Genomic DNA, 8,917 nt, shown 5'->3' with positions numbered 1-8,917 from the left:
CAGGTGGTTATTTCTTCATGCGCAGTGGTCAACGGGGCACTCTCTAGCTGCCAAGAGCACTTTTTACTATGCGCACCCAACCAGAGTGACGGGAGGAGCACATTTCAGAAAACTTGCTCAGCTCGTCGAGAAAATGCGATTTAAGCAATAAAATTAAAAATGCACCTAAAACCTAAACCAAATGTTGCAGATGGTCATTTCTTCATGCGCAGATGTCAACGCGGCACTCTCTAGCTGCCAAGAGCAGTTTTTACTATGCGCACCCAACCAGAGTGACGGGAGGAGCACATTTCAGAAAACGTGCTCAGCTCGACGAGAAAATGCGATTTAAGCAATAAAATTAAAAATGCACCCAAAACCTAAACCAAACGTTGCAGGCGGTTATTTCTTCATGCGCAGTGGTCAACGCGGCGCTCTCTAGCTGCCAAGAGCACTTTTTACTATGCGCACCCAACCAGAGTGACGGGAGGTGCACATTTCAGAAAACGTGCTCAGCTCGTCGAGAAAATGCGATTTAAGCAATAAAATTAAAAATGCACCTAAAACCTAAACCAAACGTTGCAGGTGGTTATTTCTTCATGCGCAGCAGTCAACGCGGCACTCTCTAGCTGCCAAGAGCACTTTTTACTATGCGCACCCAACCAGAGTGACGGGAGGAGCACATTTCAGAAAACGTGCTCAGCTCGTCGAGAAAATGCGATTTAAGCAATAAAATTAAAAATGCACCTAAAACCTAAAACAAACGTTGCACGTGGTTATTTCTTCATGCGCAGTGGTCAACGCGGCACTCTCTAGCTGCCAAGAGCACTTTTTACTATGCGCACCCAACCAGAGTGACGGGAGGAGCACAATTCAGAAAACGTGCTCAGCTCGTCGAGAAAATGCGATTTAAGCAATAAAATTAAAAATGCACCCAAAACCTAAACCAAACGTTGCAGATGGTCATTTCTTCATGCGCAGTGGTCAACGCGGCACTCTCTAGCTGCCAAGAGCACTTTTTACTATGCGCACCCAACTAGAGTGACGGGAGGAGCACGTTTCAGAAAACGTGCTCAGCTCGACGAGAAAATGCGATTTAAGCAATAAAATTAAAAATGCACCCAAAACCTAAACCAAACGTTGCAGGTGGTTATTTCTTCATGCGCAGTGGTCAACGCGGCACTCTCTAGCTGCCAAGAGCACTTTTTACTATGCGCACCCAACCAGAGTGACGGGGGGAGGACATTTCAAAAAACGTGCTCAGCTCGTCGAGAAAATGCGATTAAGCAATAAAATTAAAAATGCACCTAAAACCTAAACCAAACGTTGCAGGTGGTTATTTCTTCATGCGCAGTGGTCAACGCGGCACTCTCTATCTGCCAAGAGCACTTTTTACTATGCGCACCCAACCAGAGTGACGGGAGGAGCACATTTCAGAAAACCTGCTCAGCTCGTCGAGAAAATGCTATTTAAGCAATAAAATTAAAAATGCACCTAAAACCTAAACCAAACGTTACAGGTGGTTATTTCTTCATGCGCAGTGGTTAACGCGGCACTCTAGCTGCCAAGAGCACTTTTTACTATGCGCACCCAACCAGAGTGACGGGAGGAGCACATTTCAGAAAACGTGCTCAGCTCGTCGAGAAAATGCGATTTAAGCAATAAAATTAAAAATGCACCTAAAACCTAAACCAAACGCTGCAGATGGTCATTTCTTCATGCGCAGCAGTCAACGCGGCACTCTCTAGCTGCCAAGAGCACTTTTTACTATGCGCACCCAACCAGAGTGACGGGAGGAGCACATTTCAGAAAACGTGCTCAGCTCGTCGAGAAAATGCGATTTAAGCAATAAAATTAAAAATGCACATAAAACCTAAACGAAACGTTGCAGGTGGTTATTTCTTCATGCGGAGTGGTCAACGCGGCACTCTCTAGCTGCCAAGAGCACTTTTTACTATGCGCACCCAACCAGAGTGACGGGAGGAGCACATTTCAGAAAACGTGCTCAGCTCGTCGAGAAAATGCGATTTAAGCAATAAAATTAAAAATGCACCTAAAACCTAAACCAAACGTTGCAGATGGTCATTTCTTCATGCGCAGTGGTCAACGCGGCACTCTCTAGCTACAAAGAGCAGTTTTTACTATGCGCACCCAACCAGAGTGACGGGAGGAGCACATTTCAGAAAACGTGCTCAGCTCGACGAGAAAATGCGATTTAAGCAATAAAATTAAAAATGCACCCAAAACCTAAACCAAACGTTGCAGGCGGTTATTTCTTCATGCGCATTAGTCAACGCGGCACTCTCTAGCTGCCAAGAGCACTTTTTACCATTCGCACCCAACCAGAGTGACGGGAGGAGCACATTTCAGAAAACGTGCTCAGCTCGACGAGAAAATGCGATTTAAGCAATAAAATTAAAAATGCACCCAAAACCTGAACCAAACGTTGCAGGTGGTTATTTCTTCATGAGCAGTGGTCAACGCGGCACTTTCTAGCTGCCAAGAGCACTTTTTACTATGCGCACCCAACCAGAGTGACGGGAGGAGCACATTTCAGAAAACGTGCTCAGCTCGTCGAGAAAATGAGTTTTAAGCAATAAAATTAAAAATGCACCTAAAACCTAAACCAAACGTTGCGGGTGGTTATTTCTTCATGCGCAGTGGTCAACGCGGCACTCTCTAGCTGCCAAGAGCACTTTTTACTATGCGCACCCAACAAGAGTGACGGGAGGAGCACATTTCAGAAAACGTGCTCAGCTCGTCGAGAAAATGCGATTTAAGCAATAAAATTAAAAATGCACCTAAAACCTAAACCAAACGTTGGGGGTGGTTATTTCTTCATGCGCAGCAGTCAACGCGGCACTCTCTAGCTGCCAAGAGCACTTTTTACTATGCGCACCCGATCAGAGTGACGGGAGGAGCACATTTCAGAAAACGTGCTCAGCTCGTCGAGAAAATGCGATTTAAGCAATAAAATTAAAAATGCACCTAAAACCTAAACCAAACGTTGCAGGTGGTTATTTCTTCATGCGCAGTGGTCAACGCGGCACTCTCTAGCTGCCAAGAGCACTTTTTACTATGCGCACCCAACCAGAGTGACGGGAGGAGCACATTTCAGAAAACGTGCTCAGCTCGTCGAGAAAATGCGATTTAAGCAATAAAATTAAAAATGCACCTAAAACCTAAACCAAACGTTGCAGATGGTCATTTCTTCTTGCGCAGTGGTCAACGCTGCACTCTCTAGCTTCCAAGAGCACTTTTTAATATGCGCACCCAACCAGAGTGACGGGAGGAGCACATTTCAGAAAACGTGCTCAGCTCGTCGAGAAAATGCGATTTAAGCAATAAAATTAAAAATGCACCTAAAACCTAAACCAAACGTTGCAGATGGTCATTTCTTCATGCGCAGTGGTCAACGCGGCACTCTCTAGCTGCCAAGAGCACTTTTTACTATGCGCACCCAACCAGAGTGACGGGAGGAGCACATTTCAGAAAACGTGCTCAGCTCGTCCAGAAAATGCGATTTAAGCAATAAAATTAAAAATGCACCAAAAACCTAAACCAAACGTTGCAGGTGGTTATTTCTTCATGCGCAGTGGTCAACGCGGCACTTTCTAGCTGCCAAGAGCACTTTTTACTATGCGCACCCAACCAGAGTGACGGGAGGAGCACATTTCAGAAAACGTGCTCAGCTCGTCGAGAAAATGAGTTTTAAGCAATAAAATTAAAAATGCACCTAAAACCTAAACCAAACGTTGCAGGTGGTTATTTCTTCATGCGCAGTGGTCAACGCGGCACTCTCTAGCTGCCAAGAGCACTTTTTACTATGCGCACCCAACAAGAGTGACGGGAGGAGCACATTTCAGAAAACGTGCTCAGCTCGTCGAGAAAATGCGATTTAAGCAATAAAATTAAAAATGCACCCAAAACCTAAACCAAACGTTGCAGATGGTCATTTCTTCATGTGCAGTGGTCAACGCGGCACTCTCTAGCTGCCAAGAGCACTTTTTACAATGGACACCCAACCAGAGTGACGGGAGGAGCGCATTTCAGAAAACGTGCTCAGCTCGACGAGAAAATGCGATTTAAGCAATAAAATTAAAAATGCACCTAAAACCTAAACCAAACGTTGCAGGTGGTTATTTCTTCATGCGCAGCAGTCAACGCGGCACTCTCTAGCTGCCAAGAGCACTTTTTACTATGCGCACCCAACCAGAGTGACGGGAGGAGCACATTTCAGAAAACGTGCTCAGCTCGTCGAGAAAATGCGATTTAAGCAATAAAATTTAAAATGCACCTAAAACCTAAACCAAACGTTGCAGGTGGTTATTTCTTCATGCGCAGTGGTCAACGCGGCATTCTCTAGCTGCCAAGAGCACTTTTTACTATGCGCACCCAACCAGAGTGACGGGAGGAGCACATTCCAGAAAACGTGCTCAGCTCGTCGAGAAAATGCGATTTAAGCAATAAAATTAAAAATGCACCCAAAACCTAAACCAAACGTTGCAGATGGTCATTTCTTCATGTGCAGTGGTGAACGCGGCACTCTCTAGCTGCCAAGAGCACTTTTTACTATGCGCACCCAACCAGAGTGACGGGAGGAGCACATTTCAGAAAACGTGCTCAGCTCGTCGAGAAAATGCGATTTAAGCAATAAAATTAAAAATGCACCCAAAACCTAAACCAAACGTTGCAGGTGGTTATTTCTTCATGCGCAGTGGTCAACGCGGCACTCTCTAGCTGCCAAGAGCACTTTTTACTATGCGCACCCAACCAGAGTGACGGAGGAGCACATTTCAGAAAACGTGCTCAGCTCGTCGAGAAAATGCGATTTAAGCAATACAATTAAAAATGCACCTAAAACCTAAACCAAACGTTGCAGGTGGTTATTTCTTCATGCGCAGTGGTCAACGCGGCACTCTCTAGCTGCCAAGAGCACTTTTTACTATGCGCACCCACCCAGAGTGACGGGAGGAGCACATTTCAGAAAACGTGCTCAGCTCGTCGAGAAAATGCGATTTAAGCAATAAAATTAAAAATGCACCTAAAACCTATACCAAACGTTGCAGGTGGTTATTTCTTCATATGCAGTGGTCAACGCGGCACTCTCTAGCTGCCAAGAGCACTTTTTACTATGTGCACCCAACCAGAGTGACGGGAGGAGCACATTTCAGAAAACGTGCTCAGCTCGTCGAGAAAATGCGATTTAAGCAATAAAATTAAAAATGCACCCAAAACCTAAACCAAACGTTGCAGATGGTCATTTCTTCATGCGCAGTGGTCAACGCGGCACTCTCTAGCTGCCAAGAGCACTTTTTACTATGCACACCCAACCAGAGTGACGGGAGGAGCGCATTTCAGAAAACGTGCTCAGCTCGACGAGAAAATGCGATTTAAGCAATCAAATTAAAAATGCACCGAAAACCTAAATCAAACGTTGCAGGTGGTTATTTCTTCATGCGCAGTGGTCAACGTGGCACTCTCTAGCTGCCGAGAGCACTTTTTACTATGCGCACCCAACCAGTGACGGGAGGAGCACATTTCAGAAAACGTGCTCAGCTCGTCGAGAAAATGCGATTTAAGCAATAAAATTAAAAATGCACCCAAAACCTAAAGCAAACGTTGCAGATGGTCATTTCTTCATGTGCAGTTTTCAACGCGTCACTCTCTAGCTGCCAAGAGCACTTTTTACTATGCACACCCAACCAGAGTGACGGGAGGAGCGCATTTCAGGAAACGTGCTCAGCTCGTCGAGAAAATGCGATTTAAGCAATAAAATTAAAAATGCACCCACAACCTAAACCAAACTTTGCAGGTGGTTATTTCTTCATGCGCAGTGGTCAACACGGCACTCTCTAGATGCCAAGAGCACTTTTTACTATGCGCACCCAACCAGAGTGACGGGAGGAGCACATTTCAGAAAACGTGCTCAGCTCGTCGAGAAAATGCGATTTAAGCAATACAATTAAAAATGCACCGAAAATCTATACCAAACGTTGCAGGTGGTTATTTCTTCATGCGCAGCAGTCAACACGGCACTCTCTAGCTGCCAAGAGCACTTTTCACTATGCACACCCAACCAGAGTGACGGGAGGAGCACATTTCAGAAAACGTGCTCAGCTCGTCGAGAAAATGCGATTTAAGCAATAAAATTAAAAATGCACCCAAAACATTAAACCAAACGTTGCAGGTGGTTATTTCTTCATGCGCAGTGGTCAACGCGGCACTCTCTAGCTGCCAAGAGCATTTTTTACTATGCGCACCCAACCAGAGTGACGGGAGGAGCACATTTCAGAAAACGTGCTCAGCTCGTCGAGAAAATGCGATTTAAGCAATAAAATTAAAAATGCACACAAAACCTAAACCAAACGTTGCAGGTGGTTATTTCTTCATGCGCAGTGGTCAACGCGGCACTCTCTAGCTGCCAAGAGCACTTTTTACTATGCGCACCCAACCAGAGTGACGGGAGGAGCACATTTCAGAAAACGTGCTCAGCTCGTCGAGAAAATGCGATTTAAGCAATAAAATTAAAAATGCACCCAAAACCTAAACCAAACGTTGCAGGTGGTTATTTCTTCATATGCAGCAGTCAACGCGGCACTCTCTAGCTGCCAAGAGCACTTTTTACTATGCGCACCCAACCAGAGTGACGGGAGGAGCACATTTCAGAAAACGTGCTCAGCTCGTCGAGAAAATGCGATTTAAGCAATAAAATAAAAAATGCACCTAAAACCTAAACCAAACGTTGCAGGTGGATATTTCTTCATGCGCAGTGGTCAACGCGGCACTCTCTAGCTGCTAAGAGCACTTTTTACTATGCGCACCCAACCAGAGTGACGTGAGGAGCACATTTCAGAAAACGTGCTCAGCTCGTCGAGAAAATGCGATTTAAGCAATAAAATTAAAAATGCACCCAAAACATTAAACCAAACGTTGCAGGTGGTTATTTCTTCATGCGCAGTGGTCAACGCGGCACTCTCTCGCTGCCAAGAGCATTTTTTACTATGCGCACCCAACCAGAGTGACGGGAGGAGCACATTTCAGAAAACGTGCTCAGCTCATCGAGAAAATGCGATTTAAGCAATAAAATTAAAAATGCACCTAAAACCTAAAGCAAACGTTGCAGATGGTCATTTCTTCATGCGCAGCAGTCAACGCGGCACTCTCTAGCTTCCAAGAGCACTTTTTACTATGCGCACCCAACCAGAGTGACGGGAGGAGCACATTTCAGAAAACGTGCTCAGCTCGTCGAGAAAATGCGATTTAAGCAATAAAATTAAAAATGCACCCAAAACATTAAACCAAACGTTGCAGGTGGTTATTTCTTCATGCGCAGTGGTCAACGCGGCACTCTCTAGCTGCCAAGACCACTTTTTACTATGCGCACCCAACCAGAGTGACGGGAGGAGCACATTTCAGAAAACGTGCTCAGCTCGTCCAGAAAATGCGATTTAAGCAATAAAATTAAAAATGCACCTAAAACCTAAACCAAACGTTGCAGATGGTCATTTCTTCATGCGCAGTGGTCAACGCGGCACTCTCTAGCTGCCAAGAGCACTTTTTACTATGCACACCCAACCAGAGTGACGGGAGGAGCACATTTCAGAAAACGTTCTCAGCTCGTCCAGACAATGCGATTTAAGCAATAAAATTAAAAATGCACCCAAAACCTAAACCAAACGTTGCAGGTGGTTATTTCTTCATGCGCAGTGGTCAACGCGGCACTCTCTAGCTGCCAAGAGCACTTTTTACTATGCGCACCCAACCAGAGTGACGGGAGGAGCGCATTTCAGAAAACGTGCTCAGCTCGTCGAGAAAATGCGATTTAAGCAATAAAATTAAAAATGCACCTAAAACCTAAACCAAAAGTTGCAGGTGGTTATTTCTTCATGCGCAGCAGTCAACACGGCACTCTCTAGCTGCCAAGAGCACTTTTTACTATGCGCACCCAACCAGAGTGACGGGAGGAGCACATTTCAGAAAACGTGCTCAGCTCGTCCAGAAAATGCGATTTAAGCAATAAAATTAAAAATGCACCTAAAACCTAAACCAAACGTTGCAGATGGTCATTTCTTCATGCGCAGTGGTCAACGCGGCACTCTCTAGCTGCCAAGAGCACTTTTTACTATGCACACCCAACCAGAGTGACGGGAGGAGCACATTTCAGAAAACGTGCTCAGCTCGTCCAGACAATGCGATTTAAGCAATAAAATTGAAAATGCACCCAAAACCTAAACCAAACGTTGCAGGTGGTTATTTCTTCATGCGCAGTGGTCAACGCGGCACTCTCTAGCTGCCAAGAGCACTTTTTACTATGCGCACCCAACCAGAGTGACGGGAGGAGCACATTTCAGAAAATGTGCTCAGCTCGTCGAGAAAATGCCATTTAAGCCGTACAATTAAAAATGCACCTAAAACCTAAACCAAACGTTGCAGGTGGTTATTTCTTCATGCGCAGCAGTCAACACGGCACTCTCTAGCTGCCAAGAGCACTTTTTACTATGCACACCCAACCAGAGTGACTGGAGGAGCGCATTTCAGAAAACGTGCTCAGCTCGACGAGAAAATGCGATTTAAGCAATAAAATTAAAAATGCACCCAAAACCTAAACCAAACATTGCAGGTGGTTATTTCTTCATGCGCAGTGGTCAACGCGGCACTCTCTAGCTGCCAAGAGCACTTTTTACTATACACACCCAACTAGAGTGACGGGAGGAGCACATTCCAGAAAACGTGCTCAGCTAGTCGAGAAAATGCGATTTAAGCAATAAAATTAAAAATGCACCCAAAACCTAAACCAAACGTTGCAGGTGGTTATTTCTTCATGCGCAGTGGTCAACGCGGCACTCTCTAGCTGCCAAGAGCACTTTTTACTATGCGCACCCAACCAGAGTGACGGGAGGAGCACATTTCAGAAAACGTGCTCAGCTCGTCCAGA

This window comes from Syngnathus scovelli, chromosome 21 (genome assembly GCF_024217435.2).
Source record: "Syngnathus scovelli strain Florida chromosome 21, RoL_Ssco_1.2, whole genome shotgun sequence".
Classification (NCBI taxonomy): domain Eukaryota; kingdom Metazoa; phylum Chordata; class Actinopteri; order Syngnathiformes; family Syngnathidae; genus Syngnathus; species Syngnathus scovelli.
The sequence above is the reverse complement of the archived record's forward strand: the minus strand, read 5'-3'. Positions refer to the sequence as shown.